General features: G+C 46.8%; 1 protein-coding gene and 1 long non-coding RNA gene across 10 annotated transcripts in view; one reads left to right on the top strand and one right to left on the bottom strand.

Annotated features, from left to right (window-relative positions):
- Positions 1 to 22,743, bottom strand: part of BOC (BOC cell adhesion associated, oncogene regulated) — a 75,230-nt gene extending 52,487 nt beyond the window's left edge. For 3 of the 9 annotated variants that reach the window (XM_033126738.1, XM_033126790.1, XM_033126773.1), the window contains exon 1: positions 22,321 to 22,742. The gene's annotated coding sequence lies outside the window, so the exon portion shown is untranslated. Of the gene's footprint in view, positions 1 to 18,018; positions 18,111 to 21,684; positions 21,782 to 21,845; positions 22,248 to 22,320 lie in introns of those variants that run through there. The other 6 variants (XM_033126747.1, XM_033126753.1, XM_033126764.1 and 3 more) reach the window with 5 other exon arrangements.
- On the top strand, positions 10,047 to 16,099 carry LOC117034120 (uncharacterized). Its single transcript, XR_004425011.1, has 4 exons — positions 10,047 to 10,363; positions 11,222 to 11,383; positions 12,224 to 12,287; positions 13,829 to 16,099. It is a non-coding gene; the product is annotated as an uncharacterized LOC117034120 (long non-coding RNA).
- Positions 22,744 to 23,401: the final 658 nt, after the last annotated feature.

The raw sequence follows: 23,401 nt of genomic DNA, 5'->3' as shown, positions 1-23,401 counted from the left end.
GCCCCTTCTTCATGATGACTGAGTTACCAATAGACCAGGCCCACGTCCGCCCCACCTACATGACTCAAAACGGGTCTCAGGTTCTGTGACCCAGAATGAATGAAGATCAGCCCGCTGCTTCTTGGCCTGTCTGGTGCTGGGGCTGATTTAAGCAAATGCTGGTCAAAACCGCCTGCAACCCCAATACACCACTACACACACACACACACCGCGTGCTGGCAAGAAACCAGAATTATTCAAATGAAAAGCTAATCCTTGGGGTAAAATGGCTGAACTGTTGAAGATGGGCCATCAGAAGCTACCCCTCTTTCGCTGGCATCACTGCGCTGTGACACGGACAGTCTCTCCTCGACTTTCCGGCAAGCAGCACAGCCTCACCCTGAACCATAGGAGGAACCACTCTGACATAGGACAACAAAATCTGTCTCACACAGAGATGCTGAAGGAAGAACCGATGACGTTAGCAAATCATCTAGAATAATGACTGGTACAAAGTCGCTGTTCGATAAATGACAGCAACTTAGTAAATTTGAGTGACTCCCTTTAGGGTTACTTTTAGGAGTACGCTGTATTTTCATTAGTCTGAACCTTGTTGCAGATTTATCCTTAGTATTTCAAAAAAAGAGGTCTGAGAATAGATTATACCTCAGGGGCCAGATACCCCAACCCAGTCTTTCCGGGCCTCCTGCTCTGGGCACGTGCAATCACTACCTCTAAGACACACACACACACACACACACACACACACACACACACACACGTGCTCACAGCACTCAGCTCCAGCTGGTAAGTGTGCTTTAGAATCATGACAGTTTACTTTCTTTCCCATCTGACCTCATACAAACACACTTTCTTCACCACCTCCCTGACCCCCAAATATACACATTCCGTCCCCCACCCACCCCAGTCTTTCTCAATTACAAAGCTCTTTTAAAACAACTAAAACTTCAAATAAATACCAATTTGGAAACCTGAAGCACGCTCCAGTCCGTCTGTCAGTCCCTGCCTTCTGCTGGAAGCCCCCAAGTCCTGTCAGCTCTCCCCAACTTGTGAAGCGCAGTGGCCTTGGTGCAAAGCTGGCACACGCAGAAAAAACAAACACATGGAACCCTGCCAGCTGCGTCAGGCTCTGCTATTTATAGCAGGAGCAAAGTGTGGGGAATTGGAAAAGCTTGAGGGTCAGGAGCAGAGGGGTGGGGATAATTCTAGCCTGCTGCAGCCGGGCTCAACCAGCTGCACAGGATCCCCTGCTGAGCTTCTGCCATTCCCAGGTGCAATCCATCCTGGGTATGACTCATACCAGCACTGTGCTGGAGCGAAACTGAAAGTCTTTCAGGGCAGAGAGCCTGCTATGTCTCTCGCTCAGTTGTGGCCCCAGCATCTATCACATCACAAGTGTTTGGCACATAGTAGGAGCACAAGGAGTATTTGTTGATTCAATGAACAAATTTAATTTTCTTCCTGCCTCACTCATAAAGTTACAGATGGAGGACAGGGAGTAAGTAAGTAGAGGTGAGGTTAGTGAGGAATGCTTAACACAGTGCTTCTAACAAGCTATTGGATGGTAAAATGTGCTAGCAAAAATAATTTAGGGAAAAGCTATATTAAGAAAAGCTAATTAGGTGTCTTTATTGCAGGCCTTTTCAGAGTCTTTATAGATGCCATTATGTATCGCGAATCACCAAGAGGGGATGGAGTATGCACGGAAGCCTGAACTCACTTGACCACAGGCCTGGTCTTACTTGACCACATTACTCTGTTTTCTCAGAGTACCATTCGTGAGGGGAACTTGGTCAAATACACTTTGGGAAATGTTGGCCTAAGAGGTTGCTGGAGAATATCCCAAAAGTAATTTGTAAAACAGCATGATCCCATTTTTGTAAATACAAAAATTACATATGAATATGTGGTATATAGTTATTTGGATTGTCATAGGAAAAGATCAAGAGACATTTAAATGTTTACATCAGTTATCGCTGAAGATGAGGAGGCTTGTATTTTTCACATTAAACACTTCAGAAATATTCAAAGTGGATATGTTATCACTTTTGTAATTAAAAAGAAAGCTATTCCCAAATATTATTATGTCAACACCCACTGATATTTTATCTTCCCGTGGGCATAGGGGCCTCATTTCCCAACAACCCCTGGGCCACTAAATGTTGCTCTTCGCCCCACGTGACATCCAAACGGTTTCCTGTGTCGAGCTGCAACATTCAACTCCTTTGGCTTGTAAAGATCCTTAATTTCAGGATTCTCTTGCTTCACACAATATGGACAAGTGTTTTGGAAAAAATGAAAACACATTTAATATTGTTAACAACCTTTACAAATTTGAAATTACTTTGTTTAGTAAGTTGTATAAAATATCCATCAAGTACATAGTTTGCTGAAATTATCAGGTTAGGCATATAACATTTAAAGACTGCCTTTTTGGTGAAGGGATTAAGAAGTACAATTGACAGTTACAAAATAGTCACGGGGATGTAAAGTACAGCATAGGGACTACAGTCAATAATATTGTAATAACTATGTATAGTGCCAGGTGGTTATTAGACTTGTGGGGGATCACTTGGTAAGTTATCTAAATGTTTAACCATTATGCTGTACACCTGAAACAAATATAATATCAAATGTCAACTGCAATTTAAAAAATAAAGACTGCCTGTTTTTCCTGCCAAATTACTAATTTCCTAGTTTAACTGATTTGTAAATGTAATTAAAAGTCACTGAGATTTAGTGAATCCAACAAACCAGGCTTTGTCACACTATGAGATTAAGGCAAATATTGACAATTGGAAGAAATAATCAATCTTAGTATATAACAAAGAAAGTATTTGACCATGTGTTGAGTTACTCTGTGTGAAACAACGTATAGGTATTAGCTAGTCTAACCTCTAAGCATCTCTGCGAAGTAGGTAGTATTGTCATCTCCATTTTACAGATGTAGAAATTGAGGTTTAGAGAGATTAAGCATCTTGGTTTAAGCAAAAGATTCAAAGCAAGGGCTATCTGCTTCCCTTGCATGCAGGTCTTGGCATCTGTCCTTGGTAGATTCAAGCAGGTATACAATGAACTATTTAAAAAAAAAAAAAAGGAACCTAAAAAGGCTGAAAAGACAACAACGTCAGTCTGAGTGGCAGTCGTCACTAGCCACCACATTTCAGGAGGGATCAGGTTGGCAAATCCCACAACGAACTCTGCGTCCAGTTCCTGAAGATGTGTTGTCCCCCACCCCACCCAGCGTCAGTCCTGAGGTCTGAATGCTTAAATCTCACCTAGAAGTTGGCCGCAGCGCTTTGAGTCTGGACCCAAGTTATGTGCACTAGCATGTAGTGAGAGACAAAAAAATTCTTCCACTTCTTAATCTGGTCTCTTTCATCTTCCTTGTTATTAGGTTGGTGCACAAGTAATTGCGGTTTTTGCAATTATTTTCAACCTTTTAAACCGCAATTACTTGTGCACCAACCTAATAGATCAGAGATTCCCAACCCTGGCTGCGTAGAAGAAGGATCTGGGAACACTGAAACACCCTGATGCCTGGGCAGCACCTCAGACAAATTAAGTCAGAACCTCTGGAGGTGGAGCCAGGCATCAGTATTTTTAAAACTCTTTTCTGCAATTTCTGGAAACTGTAATGTGCAGCCAGCATTGGGAAGCACTGGGTATCTCTGCCATGGATCCTAGGGTCATTTTGATTAGGAATGTCGGCCAGAAATGCCCTGATGGTATTGCATGCCATGTTTGGAATGGAGACTTTTGCATAAAAATGTTCCCTACCATACTATTTTAAAGAAATTCTTGTCATTTTTAAAGCAATTTTTTTCCCTCCTCACAAATTTAATATCTTAATATGTTTTAAGGAATAAAACATTTTCTCAAAGCTTCTCTGAGATTTCCCCAGTTATTTTCTGGACTTTCAGATTCCTAGTTTTCTCCTCTTCACATAGAAATAAAAACCCAAGAGGGGGCCACCATGGCCAAGATGTCCCACTTTGGAGGCCAAGACAGGCTCCACAGCAGCAAACGAGATACTCAAGCAGGTCCCTGGACCCAATCTCTCTTGCGACGGGGTCCACCAGCACTTACTTCTGGGAGGTTAACAGGAGACCAGAAGTTTTCCAAGCATACGAGGTCGGAAAATTAAGTTCGCAAACTCATCCTAGAAAAAGTGCTCCATACCTCATTGCTGAATATCACTATGGTCACCTTCGAAGTACTCCCCTTGGGAAGCTATGCACCGATGCCAGAGCCTAGTTCACACTTCAATGCAATTTTGGAACTCTTTTTCTGGAACGGCCATCAGAGCTGTTGTCGTATTACCCTTGATGTCCTGAATGTCATCAAAATGTCTTCCTTTCACTATTTCCATTATCTTCAGATAAAGAAAGAAGTCATTGGGGGCCAGGTCAGGTGAGTAGGGAGGGTGTTCCAATACAGTTATTTGTTTACTGGCTACTACAAACTCCCTCACAGACAGTGCCATGTGAGCTGGTGCATTGTTGTGATGCAAGAGCCGTGAATTGTTGGTGACAAGTTCAGGTCGTTTTCGTCTAACTTTTTCATGCAGCCTTTTCAGCACTTGCAAATAATAAACTTGGTTAACTGTCCAGTTGGTACAAATTCATAATGAATAATCCCTCTGATATCAAAAAAGGTTAGCAACATCGTTGTAACAAGTTCACGAACTTAATTGTCAGCCCTCGTATGTACATTTTAAGGCTTGTACATCAAAACCTGAAATACCATCAGTGATTTCCTTAACAAAGCCAGGACAGTTTCCAGGGACTCACAGACCACCAGGAAGTAGAACAGGTGTTGGCCACTCAGGGGTCCCACATCTATTTAACACCAGGTCACATCAGAGGGCTTTGCCATCACTGGTACCAGCTTTTTGACATCCCAAAGGGTTTACAGTTCAGCCTGTAGCTTCTGGCCTTCCCCAAGGAGATTTTCAATTTGGTCCCGAGTGGGAGGAGACGGCTCCCCACCCCCACCTTAGAGATGTGGGTCCCACCCAGCCCCTCCCTGCTCTGTGGCCCTCCCACTCCAGGAATGAAGCTGCTATGCCCAACATATACCCAGACTGGTTTCATCTCTTTCCAAATCCATTTTGTGTCTTAACTTCTGCCAAGAATAAAAATTAAAACACTCACACACATCATGCATGTATGGGATGGGAGGTCAGAGCTGGAAGTTTAAACTGAAAAAGGCCAGGCAGATAGTGGGAGGGGCAGGTTGTTGATGAAAGTCAGGGTCTGGAGACTTCCCGGGGGTCTGGGGTGTCTGTCGGGGGCCTTGGAACACCCTGCCTGAGGTCCCTGCTGGCGACACACAGGGTCAGATCTGAGGGGAAGTGTTGGCGGCATCTCTCCTCATGGTCCTCAGACACCCCATTTCATACCCTTTAAACCCCCATCCCTGCCCAGAGGGGCACTGAGCAGCTGCGCTGCCAGTACTCCAAAGGCCGGAAGTGAACCCCCTTCCCCACACTTGGAGGAGCCTGTTCCTTGCCAACTCCACATGAATAAAACAGTACTTTGGAATGACACGCAGGCTCTGGCGGTGCAGGCGGCTTGCAGGCTGCTTGTGGCCACCCAGAAAAAAGGGTCTGGAGCTGGAGGCTCTGTTCTCAGAATCCTATCCCACCACACCCAGGGGCTGCAGACGCCTGAATCTGGGGGCCAGACAGACAGCAGCTCCAAACCAGCTCTCTCCTGTTCCCTCAATGCTGAATTCTTCCTTCTTGGCAAAACCAGGAGCCTGCACTATAGAATGATCACGCCTGAGGCTTCACCCACTCAAGATCCCCCAGGGTTCATACAATGGCCCCTTACTCAACTCTGAATCCCACTATCTACCCTCCACCTCCCCCCAAATGGTGAACTAAGCACTCACATGACTTATACCTGTCCAGGTGGAACCCACCCTGACTCATGGAATCACTGGCCTTACTTACTGAACCGCCATTCAATACGAGGCTCTGGGAATCCAAAGGTAAAGTTCAAGGTTTCTCTAAGAGCTCAACATCTGGTAGGGAGTAACACAGAACCATCTCAGCGCACTGTGCAACAAATAGGGTGTGTTTTCCTTTCCACGCCATCGTTAGAAGGGGTGGGAAGACAGGATTACACTTTCTTTGGAAAGGGTAACCTGTGGCATCCATCCTTGTCCCATCTGGCATAGTAATAAAAACAAAGTAGTATTTTTTAAAAAAACCCTTGTTTGTCTTGATAATTATTAAGACAATGGGTATATTGGGTTCATGATACTCTTCTTTCTATTTTTTTTAATTAATTAATTAATTTATTTATTTATTTTTAATTTATCGGGGTGACGATTATTAGTAAAATTACATAGATTTCAGGTGTACAATTCTGTATCACATCATGTATAAATTACATTGTGTGTTCACCACCCAGAGTCAGTTCTTCTTCCATCACCATATATTTGATCCCCCTTACCCTCATCTACCACTCCCCACCCCCCTTACCCTCTGGTAACCGCTAAACTACTGTCTGTGTCTATGAGTTTTTTTTTTTTTTCTTAGACGTTTATCATTTATATCCCTCACACTGTGGACCCCCCCCGTCCCCCATCCACTATCTCTCTGACATCGCACCGAGCCATCCCATTTCCACTATCTCCACTCCCAATGCTGTACTCTGCCTCTTGTAAATGTATACATACCTATATATACATATATATATATATATATATATATATATATATATATATATATAATATTATAGTTGGCATTCCTTATTGTTCAGCTTCAGGTGTACAGTGCAGTGATCAGGCATCTACATCTTCCCTGAGATGGTCTCCCAAATGGGACACGTGTCTATCGGATACCCTACAAAATCTTTACACCATTATTGATTACGTTCCCCAGATTAATTTTCAAACCCCGTGGCCATCTTGTGGTTACTGATTGTTTTCTAATCCCCTCACCTTACCCCTTACCCCCCCCCCGCCCATCTAGCAACCCTCAGTTTTTCCTCTTTGTTTCCAAAACTGTTTCTGATTAGTTCATTCACTTAGTCGTTTTTTTAGATTCTGCATATAAGTGAGATCATATGGTACTTATCTTTCTCTGTCTGACTTATTTCACTTAATTCTTTCTATTTTTATGTGTTTGAATTTTTAAATAAACAGATAATAATGAAACTTGTGTTTTTCAATAGGATTACTAGAAAAAGATCCTCCCAAACCTTCCTAATCCTGCATCAACTTCCAGGAGCCCCCACCCCCACCCCCTACCTACCCGATGTCCTCTCAGTTAAGCCAAATAGCACTATTAGGCAGGTTTCAGCTACTGCCCAGGTTCTGCTGGGTGAGGGTGGTGTACTCCCTCTTTGATGCTCAAAGGCTCCCCAGTGTTGGGCCAAAGAGGCAGCCCTACCCCTGAAAGGCGATTGCTGGCTGCAGCCCAGAGGAGACCCTGAGGAGCCCATCACCCTGGCTCTCTGGCTCAGACCTGGAGCCAGCTGGCTGCCCCCATGCCCTAGCTTCCTTTCTGGGGCTTCCCTGTCTAGGATGGGCCTTCCCTAGGACTCTGAGCACATCTTACCAACAACACGTCCCCAACTGAGGCTGGCTTTTCTCTGACTGCAGAACCAACCAAAAGCATGGCCTCGATCGAGGTCCAGGTAGAAGACCATTACTTTTCTCTGGGCCTCCATTTCTCTACTGATAACATTGTAAAACATACTATAACCAAAAAGACTCTTCCAGTAGCCAAATCCTCCAAGAATATGGGCTCTTGGAAAGAGTTATAAATCAGCAGTTTATCTCAAGCCAAAGTAATAATAAGCCTGATGATAATAATGGTGAACATCTAGCACTTCCGAGCCAAGCACTCTTCTAATGCGAGAATGTAGGTAATGCAATTCAATATGGAGCGACCTCTTGTTTGGATTTGGGAATCTAGGCTATCAGCGTCTTAAGGGCAGCAGGCACAGTGCTCAATAGTCTGTTGACTGAGCAATGGAAAGGTTACGAACATTCTTTAATGGGCCCATGTGGAAAATACCTGAAGAGGCATGTACAGCTTATGGCAGGCTATTTGGATAATCAGAAACAGCTCAGTGTGAAACCTCTGCATGGGCATCTTGAGTCTCAGCGGGTGGCATTCTTCACACTGAGGAGACAGGCCAGAACCCCCCAGCCCAGGGCAGAGTAACACACCTCATTTTCGCTGAGATGTGTTACTCTTCCATCCAGACCACAGACATGTGCGCTGGCATTTTGGTTCATTTCCTTGTGTGGGGAAAATGAGTCCTGGAGTGCATCTCATCAGGGCATGCTGTTCTGTACGTCCCGACTTGGAAAGCATGTAGAAGAACTTAGCTAGTAAGGAGCCTCCCTGTGCCACTGCCACGAAGGCTGGCTTTTTCTAGAGAGGGGAATAGGGTGGCGGTGAGTAAAATTGGGACCCTGCCCTGGTTTCTACAGATTATCCTGAAGAGAAAGTACTAGTGAAGACTCAGGCTACCCCAGACACTTGCCGAAGCTCCCACATGGAGCAAGGCCCACACTGCGCGTCCCTGTGCACGCTGCTCTAATAGGTGACCACACCACTGAAGGTTTCCCACAGCCCTCTCTGCACAGAATGCCATTCCTTATGCTAAAGGTGATTTTTTTTAATGCATCACAAATATAAACTTATATTTGTATAAATATAAAGGCTGTTAATAAAATCAGCCTTTCTGAGATTCCTCCCCCCCTTTCCCTAGCCCCCCCCCCGCCGCCCCCCGCCACACACACAAATCAAGTGGAGAAAAACCCAAATAATTTGTCAGATCACATATTTATCTTTTGGTTCAGAACATGTGGTCCCTGCTCCTAGCTACACACTACCTGGCGTGTACCTACAGAAGCCAGTCTGGGATTCTTGCTCAAGACTCTCACATATATCTCCTGGGAACAGAATGTGAGGAGGTGATTTAGCGGGGAAGGCTGGATTTGGTAAAGGACACAGGTCCACAGTCACAGGGTTCTGCTACTTTCTATCCTCTGCCGCCCCAGGCAAACTGAGGCAAGAGCCAAGGCTTCTGGCAGCATCGATGGTCAGCCTTCCAGACTCTGGAGTTAGACCCAGGAAGCCAGGGCGCCAGGAAGCTCAAGCCTGATTCCAAAATTAACAACAAAAGCAAAGATTGCTGGCCTGTAGAGTGTCATCCGCTGAAGAGTTTAAAGAGCTTTGAACACTCCATCATTAGCGCTCAGTCTCGGTGACAAACCTGGGACAGGTATTAGTAGTCTGCACTTACACAACGGACAACTAGACAGAGCCACTGCATGGCAGCCAAGAGCTGTCAGTGAGTCCCTGGCCAGGCTACAGATTGGAGGGCAGACCAGGCGAAGAAAGCAAAGAAAGAAAGAGGAGGATACGGACTGGGTCATCAGCATGGAATTTCCACTTCCCAGGGGGTCCTCTGAGTCTCCCTCCTCCTTCAGGCTGAACTCTGACACACCTGGCTGGTGTCCTCCACTTTGAGAAGGTACCAGCTGGCCTCGGGCTGTGTTTATTCCAAACAGGAAGCAATGGAAGCGGGGGTCTAAACTTCAGTCTCTGCTGCTCCCCAGAGTTGGAAATCGCTCTACCTAGTACACCCCGTTTCCTCAGCCCCTGGAACGTTTCAGCTTGGTTCAACCAGAGGATCCACGTGACCCCCTCTTTCACATCCACTTTCCTTTCCTCTAACTAGGGTCCAGTGTTGGAGTGGGGTTGAAGGAGCCCCTTCTGCTGCTCCTGTTGTAAAATCCATCACCTATCCCCCAGAGCGCCTCACTGTCTGCAGTGACTGCTGAGTGCACTGAATAGCGAGGTTCCCGCCACCAAACTCCCAAAGAATCCTAGTTAGTGAGGCTGACTCCACAAAGCAGCACCTCTTGGCAGGGGAAAGGTTCTCATCCTCTTTGCCCCTGATGGGTCTTCCTCTTGAATGACCACAAAACAGGCCCCAGGGCTCAATCAGTCCCAGGACTCAGCACAGACACTGCTGGAACCTGGGCTGTGCTGACAGCAGCAACTTCACAGGCTAGGGGACCTGTGGCCCACACCGCACCGGATGTGGTGCGACAGAGGGCTGCTGCCGGGGAAACTCACTTCCCCACCGCTAGTCCGTGGCTCCAAAGCAAGTAAAACAAACTACCGAGGAGGAAGGCAAACAGCTCGTGAGCTCCTCTTGTCTCTCTGTTTGCGAATGAGATGGGAAGGTCTGCACAGCTGACACTTCCAGATGTGGAACCAAAACACAGGCAGCTCCTGACAGTTTACCAGCCTGGGCTAAACTCCAGTAGCACCAGGGCCAGGCCTGTTGTACGGTGAAGGAAGGGCACTGCAGACTCGGGGCAGGTAGGTCTCAGCACATGGTTCTGGGCTCCTCTGCTGGTTGTACGTGTGTGGAGAGGGCATGTGGGAGAAGGACATGTTTAAGACAGGAGGAGGTTGCTAAGTGAAAGAAGCCAATCTGGAAAGACTATATCCTGAATGGTTCTAACTCGATGGCATTCTGGAAATGACAAAACTATGAAGATAATAAAAAGAGCAGTGGTTGCCAGGGATTTGGGAGAGGGACTGAGGGAGAGCCGGAGAAGTGGAACATGGGATTTTAGGCAGTGCAACTACTATTCTGTATGATACTGTAATGGTGGATATGTGTCATGCATTTGTCAAAACCCATCGGATGTACATATAATGCAAAAGTGAGTCTTACTGTAAACTCTGGGCTTTAGTTAATAACAATGTGTCAACGTTGGCTCATTAGTTGTAACAAATTTGTTACACTAACATAAGATGTAATAGAGGAAATTGGTGGTGAGCGAGGAGTGCGTGGCAACTCTGTAATTTTCACTTAATTTTTTCTCTAAATCTAAAATTGCCTTTTAGAAAAAGCCTATTAATTGTTTTATTTATTTAATTTTTTTTGAGAGGAAAAAACCTGGAGGAGGAGGAGGTTAGGGCCATTCTCCAGCTCCCAGAGATGCTGTAGATATTGGGTCTGGGGTTCTTGGTAGTGTAATTTCTCAGACACATTTGTAGTCAGCATAAGACTTCTTGGGATCTTTATCCCTATTTTTATTCTTCCTTAGCTTCTAAATCTAGAACCAAGTCAAAAATGACTGAGATGCCTTTTGAAGTCAGGTCTATGCCCTCTGGGCAGACATCCAAACATGCTATTCCTTGTACTTACACGCTTCTCAACTCTCCCAGAGCAGAGACCATCTCTAGGGCCTGCGTGTCTAGTAGGGGGCCTGACCCCAACAAGCCCTCATGCGTGTGGAGACGTGAACTGTGCTTGAATTCATCCCATGTTCTTCCCGTCTCCAGCTCGTGGCTGCAAACCAGGTTTAACAGAGCTCCAATTCAACTCAGGTAACTGTGCTAACAGAAAGGGAACAATGCAGGGGGTGGTACATGCACATTTAGGAAGGCCCAGATGAACAACTACACTATGTACTCTTTTTTTTTTAATTAGTTTCAGGTGCACAAAACAATGTAATAGTTAGACATTTATCATTTATATCCCTCACACAGTGATAATCCTCTTCCCCCCATTTACTACCCTTCTGACATACAGCCGTTACATTTCCAATGTCTCTATTCCTAATGCCTCAGGGATGAGGTAGATGCCTGATCACTGTGCTGTACACCTGAAGCTGAAGCTGAACAATAATGAATGTCAACTACAATTATATACATATATATACGGTTACAAGAAGTGGAGTCCACTATGTACTCTTGGGGGGGGAGGCGGGGAGAGGATGTGCCGGGCTTCTCTGCATCTCCTAGCCAGGCCCAGCACTGTGCCAGGCATGAAGTAGATGTTCAATTAATTTTTCTCGAGTGATACAAAAGGGCCAGAGAGGCATCCATTCTTACGTTCCCCTTACAGATGGAACAGCTGGCACAACCACAGACATTTCTGAAGTCAGTCACCTTGAGAGAGGACCTGGGCTATGTCTGCTGCGGCCTAGCACACCGCTTCCTGGCTGTTCTAGAACATTCTAACATTATTAGAATTCTCTTTCTCACATACCCCCCTATACACATACCCAGAATGTATTTTTCTTACATAATTCTGTACGTAATTATTTCATATTCTTTGAAACTTTTATTACACCCTTTCTGAGATTCAGGAGAGCCATGCAGACTAGTGTTTGGGGGAAAAAAAAAAAAGCACGAGCAGAGATTACACACCAGATTCTATTCTAGGCACTGGGAAGACAGCGAGGGACAAAACCAAGTCCCCGATCTCATGGATCTTTCACTCTAGAAGGTAAGCAGGCAATAAGCAAATGAACAAATAGGAATACGTCGGGAGGATAACAATGAGGAAAAGGAAGTCAGGTTGACGGGAGAGAGAATGACGATGGGAATGTGATTTAATAAAGGGCGGTCAGGCAGGGATCTGAGTGATGTGAGATATCCAGGGGAAAGAGCCTTCCAGGAAGACGGCAAAACAAGCGCAAAGCACCTGAGAAGGGAGGTTGCTCAGTGAGCTGGAGGAGCAGCGAGGAAGCCAGCGGGGCGTGGGAGTGGGTGGGGTGGGGGGCGCAGAGCAGCAAGGGGTGGGGCTGAGGGCCGCCATGGAGAGTTCTGGCTTCTCTTTTGCATGTTGTCACTGGCTTCTCTGTGGAGAATGGACCGTGGGGTAGGTAGATCAGGGGACTGGAAGCAGGGCGAACACTGGGGGAAGCTATGGCAATAATCCAGGTAAGAAACGTTGATGGAAGACTAGGGTGGTGAGAATTTGCAAGATTCTAGATATATTTTAAAGGTAAAGCCAATACCATTTGAGCACATAAAGTAGAGTGTGAGAGAAAGAACAGAGCCAAAGATGACTCGGAGGTTTGTGGCCTAACTGGTAGCATGAGTGATGCTGAATTGGGGAAGACACAGAGGAGAGGCTGGGTGGGACTTCCTTCCCAATGACCAGGGCTGAGGACTGCTACCTAACAGGTGCACGTGGTGCTGGGCCTTGCCTCACGGTGGGCTCCTCTCTCTCCGTCTTCTCATTCCTGCAGCCAGAGGGGTTCCATTCCTTGAACCAGTGCAGGCTTCCACCTACTCAACTCTCTAGCTGCCCAATCCATCAATAACCCTCCTTTCACTCTGTCCCTCTTTCCCCTTCTCTCCTTTGCTAATAACAGCCACCTTCTAATGAATGCTCACAATGCACGTCATGCACTTTATACGCAGCATCTGGCTTCTTCTTTGCAACAACCTTAAGAAACTGGGGTCTCTGTTTAGTTTAGATAATTAACCCAGGGTCATACATCTACCGTGTTTCCCCAAAAATAAGACCGGATCTTATATTAATTTTTGCTCCAAAAGATGTATTAAGGCGTATTTTCAGGGGATGTCTTATTTTTTCATGTACAACAATCTACATTTATTCAAATACAGTCATGTCATCTTCTTCTGGAACATCGTCATAACATACTAAATGCGTCCGTCTGGCTGATGATCTTAACTGGGGCTTATTTTCAGGGTAGGCCTTATTTTTGGGGAGACACGGTAGCAATTGGCAAGGCAAGGGTTCACACACAGGCCTGTCTGGTTCCAAAGCCTCTCCCTTAACCAAGACGCCACACAATCTCTAACCTAAAAGTGGCTCCAGAAATACTACTCCATTCTGGAACAACCATCTTTCTCCAGCACCTCACTCTTTTCCTAATAAGACTCATTCCAGATTTCAGTCCTCTCAGTTGGGATCTCCCAGATACTCCCCAGACTCCTCTGTTCCTTCCTCTCTCAGGAAGCAGTTTAACTAGGTTCCTCCTGCCATGAGATCTTCTCCTCTCCCAACTCCTGCAGGACCCTGAGACCCTTCATTGCCTCTTCTCACTAGAGAAGGAAAGGCGGCGCATCTGGAGTGATCTGGAAGGGTCTCCGGCAACAGGACCAAACCGCCTCCAGTCCAAGCTCCTGCCCTGAGAAAAAAGAAACACACCACAGAAGCAGATGCAGCTCTGGTGCCTAGACTTGGACCTCTGGCCAGTTCCTTAGAATGTCCTATCTCCTAACTCATCTTGGGTGGGCACAGATGCCAGGGGCCTTAGGCTTTTGGGGTAAGCAGGAACATGTTGAATCAAAAGTGTTCCCTTGCGCTATCTCATTGCCTCCTAATAGTGCTCTGACGAGGTAGCTTGCAAGGACACAGAAATAAAGGTACAGAGCGTTTTCATGACTCCCTCTCAGTTACCCAACTAGTTGGTCACATACTTATATCTGAAACCCCAGTGTCCTCACACTCTACACAGCCACACACACCCACCTAGAACATCCTAGCTATAGGTTTTCCACATTTGTTAAAGAAAAACAAAGAACTGAGGGTAACTACATGTCCTCCACAGACAAATCTGCACCACTCTCTTCAGCCAGGAGGGAGAGATGTGTTTCGCTCTTCTGCAGGTAACTGCCTGTAGAATTCTTTCTGCTGGCTGCCCTGTATTTGCCTGGAAGGTACCATCTCCTGTCAGTTACCTGTCTGTCAAAGCTGCGACTTCCTTCCTCAGGGTATTTTTCTGTACAAGCTGCCACTTCTCCTGACCAGTAAAAGTATCTGCTGAGCCAAACGCCTTCTCCCACTCACCCCACCCAGGCCACAGAGGACCTGCTTGATCAGACTTGCAGACACCCGAGGAGCAAATAGATTCAGCTGGCATCTGTAGTGAAGCAGAGATTCAGGGAGCCAATTCAGATGATGTCCCAGAGGGAAAAAAAAAGTCAGGAGACATGTTCTGAGATGAGACTCAAGATAGAGGCAGCTTTCAGCACTGCTTTCAAAATCTGACACAAGCTGTGCCACAAAGCCTGGCTACTTCACACTGCTGCTGCTGAGCCAGCCGAAATCTTCCAGCTGTGGTCCCAGGTGGCATGTTGCACCTCTTAAGGCGAGTCCCACCAAGGCCCCCACCTGACTCTTACACTTAGTTGTAAAAGAAATAGTTCCCCAAAGTTAAGGGGACTCTGCTTTGGGGGAGAGATTGAGCCTATTTTTTTGTTTGTTTGTTTGCTTTTTTGCCTTCAAATCCTGAGTTTTGGAGTCAGCAGCCCTGCAATGAAATCTCGGCTTTGCCACTTAACCAGCTGTGTGACCAGAACAAGTCACTACACTTATTGAAGCTTTAGGTCCCTTATCTGCAGAATAGGATCATAATGTCCCTCTACACAGGACTGCTGGGGGACTGCAGACGTAATGCTTGTAGTGCTTAGCACAGGGCTGGGCACACAGTAGGTGCTCACTAAATGGCGGCTCTCATTCACATCACCAAAAGGACAGCGGAGGCAGGTGGTACTGCCTCGTGGGCACTGAGATTCCCCAACCTCAGCCTGCCCGCTGGGTCCATGGCTGATGCTCTGAGTGACAGGGTGAAAATACTAATTCTTCCCTCCCTTGATGAAGGGTACCTGCTGCTTGTATGCGCTCACACTCTCTGGAGAAAGGCTCCCCCCATAAACACAACCCTTCGTTTGTAAATTCAGAGGAAGAAAAGTTAACTCCATCACCGCCTTCAGCAACCTGTTCCATTCTTTTCACCCCAACTCAAGACCTTTGTGGTGTTTCAGTGACAGGGGATTGGTTGCCAACCTTGTTGTTCCCTTTGGGCAGGAGAGCCGAGCTCCCCCACCCCTCCTCTCTCCCATTGTCAAAGACCACCCAGTGAAACTTGCTGGCAAGCTGCCACCGTCCAGACAGGCGACAACTAGGCCTAACTACCCAGCCTCCATCCCTGCAACAGAAGGCTACAGAACCCAAAGCACCTGACTGTGGGGCTTTCACCTGGAGCTGCTGCGGCTGACACGACGGCAGACCACCAACGGTGTCAAGGAAGGGCTGCAGGTGACTGCTTCCAAGGCCTGCACATTGGAAGAGCCATTAGAACCTAACACGTGGCTAAAACACAGTAGATTTTTATATAACTTGTTCACTACAAAACATCCATTCATAATGACAGAGGTAAACAGCTGTGAATTTCCATCATTTCATGTGGTCTTACTCGCCAAAGAGGGCACTGTGCTCGCTGATTGCAGTATGAAATCCCCTTCAGGAGGGCACAGGTACATAAAAAGTAAGCGCTACCATAACACCGCGGTGGGATGATCATTATTAGACAGAAAGCAGAGTCAAGTGGGGGAGAAGATTCGTGAAATAATTAGGGGCAGCCTCTGCTTTCACAGAAAAGTAATAAACCCAGACTCCCCCACCTTCCAATTTTCCTCTCCAATTAACTGTGACCCATACCTAATAAACCTGCTGGGATTGTAATATTAGGTAAGTTCAGACTAGTAAAGGCACTTGGCTGGGATTAATCTGGAAAAATCCTGGCCGGGCCAGGGAAGGTGGGGGAGGGCTCTCCTCAAGAATCCAATTCCAGCCCAGCGTGGGGGGCCCTCCAAGGCCAGCTGCTTCCACATACCGTCCTCCTCTTACCTGCATGTAGTTCCCATCCTGTGTGAGTTACCTCCCAGCAGCTAAGGAGGTTCCGGGTAACCGGAGAGTCCAGCGACTTTTATTTGTTCCTAAAATAAATGTCCCCTCACTTGCTACTCTGGGAATGATTTCAGAGACAAGCAAACCTACCCCAAGACAGTAGAGCCAAGGGCAAGTGGAACTGAAAGGTAAAAAGCTGGATTTAGGCATATGTTTCCAGACTTCTCAGCTAAAATCTGACATGGAGGAGAAAGGAAAAAAAAAAAAGGCACATTTCTCCTTTTTTCCCTGAAAGCTATTCAGTAACTGGTTTTAAAAACTTGTCTAAGATTCACATTTCTGAGATGCTGTGTTCAACGCAATGCAGAGATTCTAGTTTTTAACTTCCCTAAAACTAAAACAAAACACAAACCCTACTCTGAACTTAAAATCTCCTATCTCGAGAATAATTCAGTCCAGCATCCACTGAGGAAAAGTAAGTTTTCAGGGATAAAGTAATGAACACATATGGGCAGAGGTAAAAAAAAACCATTTCAGTATTTCCGGTCCCATCTCTGCCTGTAAGACTGAGCCGGAGATATTGACTCTCTTCCCTCAAGAAGCCTTTCCTAATTGATCCAGTCCAAGTACTGTAACACTGCAGTTTGTATTGCCTTGCTCTGCATTTCCCTTCACTTCAGCAATGGGATTCCGAGCGATGTGGGCTGTGGGATAGAGCCCAGGCACACAGCAAGTACTCGATAAAAGCTTGTGGAAAGGATGAAGCCTCCAGTCTACACACATGCCATCTACCTCCTCTTGTCCAATGCTGCCCAGACTCCTTTTAGAGGAGAATAAACATTTCTCTGCCATAATTTCTTCTGCACTGGTCCTTTCGTGTTATTTTGTATTCAACTCTACTCAGCCATATAATGTACTTTCCTGTTACTAACCAGAGGTAGTTGAGACTTTCCTCAACGTTTTCTCTGGCAACCAAATTAAGTTGACCGTGTATTATTGGCTCTGATCTTCCTCCTATGATTTCCTCTTACTGCCCAATAATCCTGTCCCAAACATCAAAGGCCTTCTTTGAAGATAAGGCCAAATTCACCATTAGGAAAAGAGAAATTATTTCCTAACTTTATTTCAGAAGATGGAACGACGCAGAATCCCTCTGGGTTGTGGGAGATAAACACTGCCCGGTACATCAGATCACAAGCCATTGGCTGTAATACCACTGAGAGAGACATAAACACAGGGCTTTCCTCACCCAAACCTTAGCAGGACTTTTCCACAGCAGTCTTAGACTCCAAATCCCATAGTAAATGGTTTGTATCCAACATGTTGAACAGTTTGCTTCAGGAAAGGAGGGTTCACACGGTCACCCCAGGGGAAAGAGGCCACAGGCTCTGACTAAAACAGTATCTGAGCCAACCTAAAACCACCATGTTTAGTCCAGATTCCATTCAAGCTGGACCATGCCAACAGAAAAGGATGAGAAACAATCTATCTTCCAGCAGCAACACAAAACATGAAAAAAATGACTAACCCGATATGTCAGAGATATTAGGCTGCGGGCACAGAACCTCACCTGCTTCTTCTACTTCATTGCTGCTACCCTCAGACGGTGTGAATGTGCACAAGACTTCATGGGTCATGGATTCCAGGAAGCTTATGCTGGGACTGAGGGAAAAGAGAAGTGTCTCATCTTTTGAACAACCAAATAAACAAACACTTCTGAAGTATTTGCTTTTTATAAGGTGCATTGCTATAAACCCAAGTCATTCCTCATGAATCCATTTTATAAAGAAGAAAACAGAGAAAAAGCAGTTTTTGTAAGATCATAGGCTTCCTTAAATCTCCAGTTACCTGGCTCCTTGCTAGAAATGAAATGAAAAATGGATTAAGAACAATGGTTACATCGAAAATAGTTTGTTGATCTTACAGAAACGTGACCTGTGCATCCACTAGTCCCTTTTTATCGATATTCCCCAAATACCTCTCGAGAACACATTCTCAGTAGGCTGCATACAGAGTAAGGGGGGCTTACAGTGAAGGGGTTTGGGGTGGTAAGGCAGCAAGCGAGGCATGTACCCAGCTAAAATCAAGGGTCAGCTGCTAGATGTGTCAGGCTGGAGCACAAGGCTCCCTCCTGAGGTGACATCAGCATGAGGCGGGACAGAGCCACACAAGAGAAGGCTAAGAAATTTGGATTGTAAACTTGGACTGTTTTTAAGCTGGGTGGCAGCTTGTTTGTGGGGCTGATGAAGGATGGGTGGGGTGTGATAGGGAGACAGTGGGAAGTCCAGCCATGTGTCAGCAACAATTATCAAAGGCATGACCAAGCACGGTGGAAGGAATGGAAAAGATGAGGCGGATGGTGGGATAACAAAGTGAAGGGCAGGAAGGACTGGACAAGCTTGGAGAGGGGGTTTAACTCAGGGTAGTGGAGATGCAGGGATCCATTAGCTCAGTGGTTTGAATCAGAGTGAATGGAGTTCACAGGCAGAACCAGGGCTCCAACCCAAGTTTCCTCATCCTCAGGGCAGTGCCACGTGAGATGGATCCTTTAAGCCTTACTTCCTGCATTCCTCCCCTTCTCTACCCATTACCAACCCTGAGGGCTCCACGGAGGCAAAAGCCCTATTTAGGAAGGCTTTTTGTAAACATGGATTTCTAGATTAAAAACAAACATTTTCTAAAAAAAAAGATCTTCATCCCACCCCTCCGCCCCAAATATTTGATTCAGCCTCATAAATGATGCTGAATGGAGTTCAAGTATTTCATGGGAAGGCTCTATTTGGGAGAACTCTTAGGATTTAGGTTGTTCCCGCCAATAGCAAAATGGTTGAACATATCTGTTCTCTGTGAGTCTTTGGTCAAACATAGAGATGCTTCAAGGCTGTGTGACTACAAAAGAATCTATACTTTTATCATATAACTATATGAAAACTATGTATATACACAAATGAAGAAAAACAAGTTGTGTTACAGTGTGGGATTATGGGTAATTTTCAAAAACATTTTATGTATTATTAGATGCTCATCCAATAAATAAAAATTGGGAGGGAGTAGTTTGGAGAACCATTCTTTGATTAAGACAGCATATTCTCCTGTGACAAGAAAGCCCCCAACCCAAGGTTTGATGATGTACTATACATGCTGAATTGAAGTGTGGAGATGACAAGACATTCCATATATTAAAGTATACAGATTTTAAAAAATATAACAAATCATTTTCTTTCCTCTCCCTCTCCAATTTCCATTTTTGTTTGTGTCTCTTATTTTCCCAGATAGCAAGGAGGTTTGGAATTTGGAGGAAAGAAAGCAAACTGCAATGTGTACACTATCTTTTGGTGCTAGGTTAATACTTTCTTATTCAGAGGCCTTAAAGTACTGGATAGCAGTTATCCATTGCATGTCGGTCTTCTTCCATTTCTTCCTTTGTTTGAAAGACACAGAGAGAAAAACCCTTATTCATTAACCATATCAGTGTCTTTGCTGAAATCTGAACCCAGGCCCCCTAGGGTGCTGTGAAATACTGTGACCACCAGGCTCACTTCTCACCCTCCTTGCTCAACCCCTGGGGATCCCTGGGGAAGTCAAGTGAATTCTTTCATGAATAAAATCTCCTACTCCTTCTTAGGGCACGGAAACCACAGATCAGTTGCTGAAGAGAGCTGGGAGCCCAAACACTTGAAAGAGCGCTTCAAAGAAAGGAAAATCTCTGGACCCATTTGGAGGATGGAAAGGAACATAAATCACCCTCTTATCACAAGTTGGCCAACCAATCAACAGCTAAGCAGGGTCCTCTCTGTCCCTCCCCACTTCCCAGATGTGGTCAAGGAGCCAACCAACCCGACCTCTATGAACTTCCTCTCCCAAGTAAAGCCAACTCCTGTGGCTTGAGCAAATTCTGAGAAAATATCTCTTGCAAAGTTACTTTTCTGAGATCTCTTGAAAGAGGATAAAAGGGACAGTGTCTGATGTCTCAATCCTCAAATTTCATATGTGCAGACAGCCCCCAGCCTCCTGAAGGGCCAATCTCTGAGTAATAAATGGCGGTGGGAAGGGTCAACAAAGTGGCACAATGAGGCAAATCTTACATCTTTCATTTTTACCTCTTTCCATAAACTCCCTCCAAAAACTCATCTGGCAGGAAAATCATAACTCCACTGCTGTTTCCACCCTGCCTCTGTCCCACTGACCCCAAGGTGCTTCAAGATTACCATGGGAACCTCCTCGGTTTCAATTAGGAGACCATTAAAAAGTGGCAATTATAAGACCTCAGAAACGTTCCTGGGAAACCTGTTACACACCTCAAAATGGCCAAGCTCTTGCCTCAGATTCACTTTAAGTTCTGAAAACAGGTCACCCAGATGCATGGGCGCCCCAGCCTCCACCTCAGTCCAACAAGACGATGTTTTAATATTGTCCATGCTGCCCTTGAGGAAATGGGCATTGATTTATTGGCTGAAACCAGAGGGATGAAAGAAAACCATCACAGAGCTGGGCTGTCTATTTAGGGACCAGTCATGGAATAAGTCAAAAATGTGTGTGCATTCAAGAACTTTGGAAATTACATTCATTCAATGGCCAATGTTTGCAAAGTTCTGGGCAACAAAGAACTAGGAGACAAATGTGAGCTGAGTAGAGCACCTGGAGATGATACAAGGGCCTGAAACCAAAATATACTTTTCACTCAATGCACTCAAAGAGGTAACTCTGGGTCAAAAAACTTATACCAACCCATTTGAACTAGCTGAGAAGGGATGGGGGAGGGGCAGAACACCCCACCACACCCAGAAAGTGCCTGTTTAGGACTACTGGTGTGCGGTTTGGGTATTCTTAGCTCCATTGCCACATCTCTGGAGGGACACAACACAACAACCTTTCAAGTAACCCTGACACTGCCATCCCCATTCCCAAAACAAAACTATACAAAACGAATCCCCAGGGCTCCTTAAACTTGTCCAGGTCTGCCTGCCTTCCCCCCTCCCCCCCCAAAAAAAAACAATTCTCCCATCACCTGGAAGAGCAAACTAACATCGGGCATCCTGAAAGTTTAGCGGGGCCTTCAAAAATCCAGCAGAAAATTCTTCCTGGTTCCTGCCCCTCCACACCGCCCTTTCCCACTGTTCAGAGGTTCATTTCCCCCACCTTCTCACAGTTACACAAACAAAAACCCCAAGAGCACAACCCAGGAGCACGCTGCGCGCGCGAACACTCACTCACTCACTCACGCAGTCCCTCTTACCTCCGCCCCAACCCCACAGACACTTCTGGACACCCCACTTCAGAATCGTCCATTTCACCCCTCCAGCTAGGGATGCTCTTCTGGTGCTGTTTCGCTCCGGGTCCGTTCGGTCCCTCGTGTTAGTGTTTTCCTTTTTAAACGGCGATACGATAAACCCTCACCTCCGAAGTGACCAAAGGGTTGCTGGGTGGTTCTGTGTATTTGCCGACCCCCATTTGGGCTTCTCCCCACCGCCTGGCGCACGGACACAGAGCACTGGTGTCAGCCTTCGGGGGAAGTTTGGGAGGCTGTCCCAGCGCTTCTTCCACGCAAGAAGCTTCCGGGAACCACGGTTCAGACCGCATCCACAGGGAACGAGGTTAGGCGCCCCTGGCACCCCGCTGCCCGCCTCGTCCCAACTCCTCCGTCCCGGCGCCGGCGCGCCCCTCCTCCGCTGCAGCCCCAGCCCGAGCCGCTGGCGGAGCGCTCGGACCGGCTCCCGTCGCCCGCGCGTCCCCATCAGCCACCCGCTGGCGCTTCCTAGGCATCGCCGGCCTGCGGCCGCCTCCAGCCGCCTCCAACCCCCGCCCCTCCCCAAACCAACAAATAAACACAACTTTTTATGAAAAGAAAACAAACTTCAGCGACGTGACTCACCTCTGGTGCAGCTGGCTCCCGGGAAGGAAGAGCCAGGGCCTGGGGCCAGCGTGGTGGACGCGGAGAGAAGCACACGGCACCGCGCCGCACGGACACACAACCCGCACAGTGACACCCGAGGACACACAAAACGAGAGAGGTGCTGCCGGGGAGCAACAAAGGAGCCCCAGACCAAAAAGTTGCCGGCCGGGGAGGGAGGGCGCGTGCGGGCGCGTGCGGCTGCGGCGGCGTGTGTGTCTGTCTGTGTGTGTGAGTGTGAGTGTGAGTGTGCGTGTGCGTGTGCGCGCGCGGCTGCTGACACCGGCGGGCCGGGGCTCAAGGTCTCCGCGGCAGGAAGCGGGAGCTGCGGCGGCGGCGGCGGCGGCAGGACGACAAGGCAGGGGACGCCGCGCCCAGCGCACCCGGCCCCTCCATATGGAAGAAGCGTTTTTGGATGACTGAACTCGCAAACAATTCCTTCTTTTGCTTCTCCAGCCTAGGAACCTCCCATTACCGCGCGAGGCGGAGGTGGAGGGGGCAGAGGAGGCGGGGAGGAGGGGAGGAGCAAAATGGAGCAAAGAAACAGTCTTGGAAAGGAAGCTGGAAAAAAAAAAAAGTCTCCCCAACTCAGTTTTTCTAACACTCATTTTCTTTCTGTTGCGCCGTAGCCCCGCGCTCTCCCCGAACTTCTCCTTCTTTCTCATACCAAAAGCAATGTCCTCTACTTTTCTCCCACACCCACAGGCTCCCCTGAACCCCCATTTTCTCTTTAGCTTCACCTCGGACCCTGGCTCTCGTAGGATATCCTCCTCTCGCCCAGTCTCCTTTCCCCAAGCCTTTCTCTGACAATCCCCTCAATAGTCTGCTATATTCTGCGAAGAAACTATTGAATAAACCATTAACAGCAAACTTTGTTATTAAAAACGTCCCTTCAAAAAAAAAAAAAAACAACAAAGTTGGGTAGCGGCTGTCGAGAAAATGACAAGGAAACCAGTCGGGGAAGCCCCAACGCCACCTCCCCCGACCCGCCCGGTAGGTTGGGGAGGGAGGTTTGCCGCGTCCTCGGTTGACAGCGCCCCGCTCTGACCTCCATTCATCATCC

The sequence above is a fragment of the Rhinolophus ferrumequinum genome, chromosome 2 (assembly GCF_004115265.2).
Source record: "Rhinolophus ferrumequinum isolate MPI-CBG mRhiFer1 chromosome 2, mRhiFer1_v1.p, whole genome shotgun sequence".
Taxonomy (NCBI): Eukaryota; Metazoa; Chordata; class Mammalia; order Chiroptera; family Rhinolophidae; genus Rhinolophus; species Rhinolophus ferrumequinum.
This window is presented reverse-complemented; position numbering and strand designations above follow the sequence as displayed.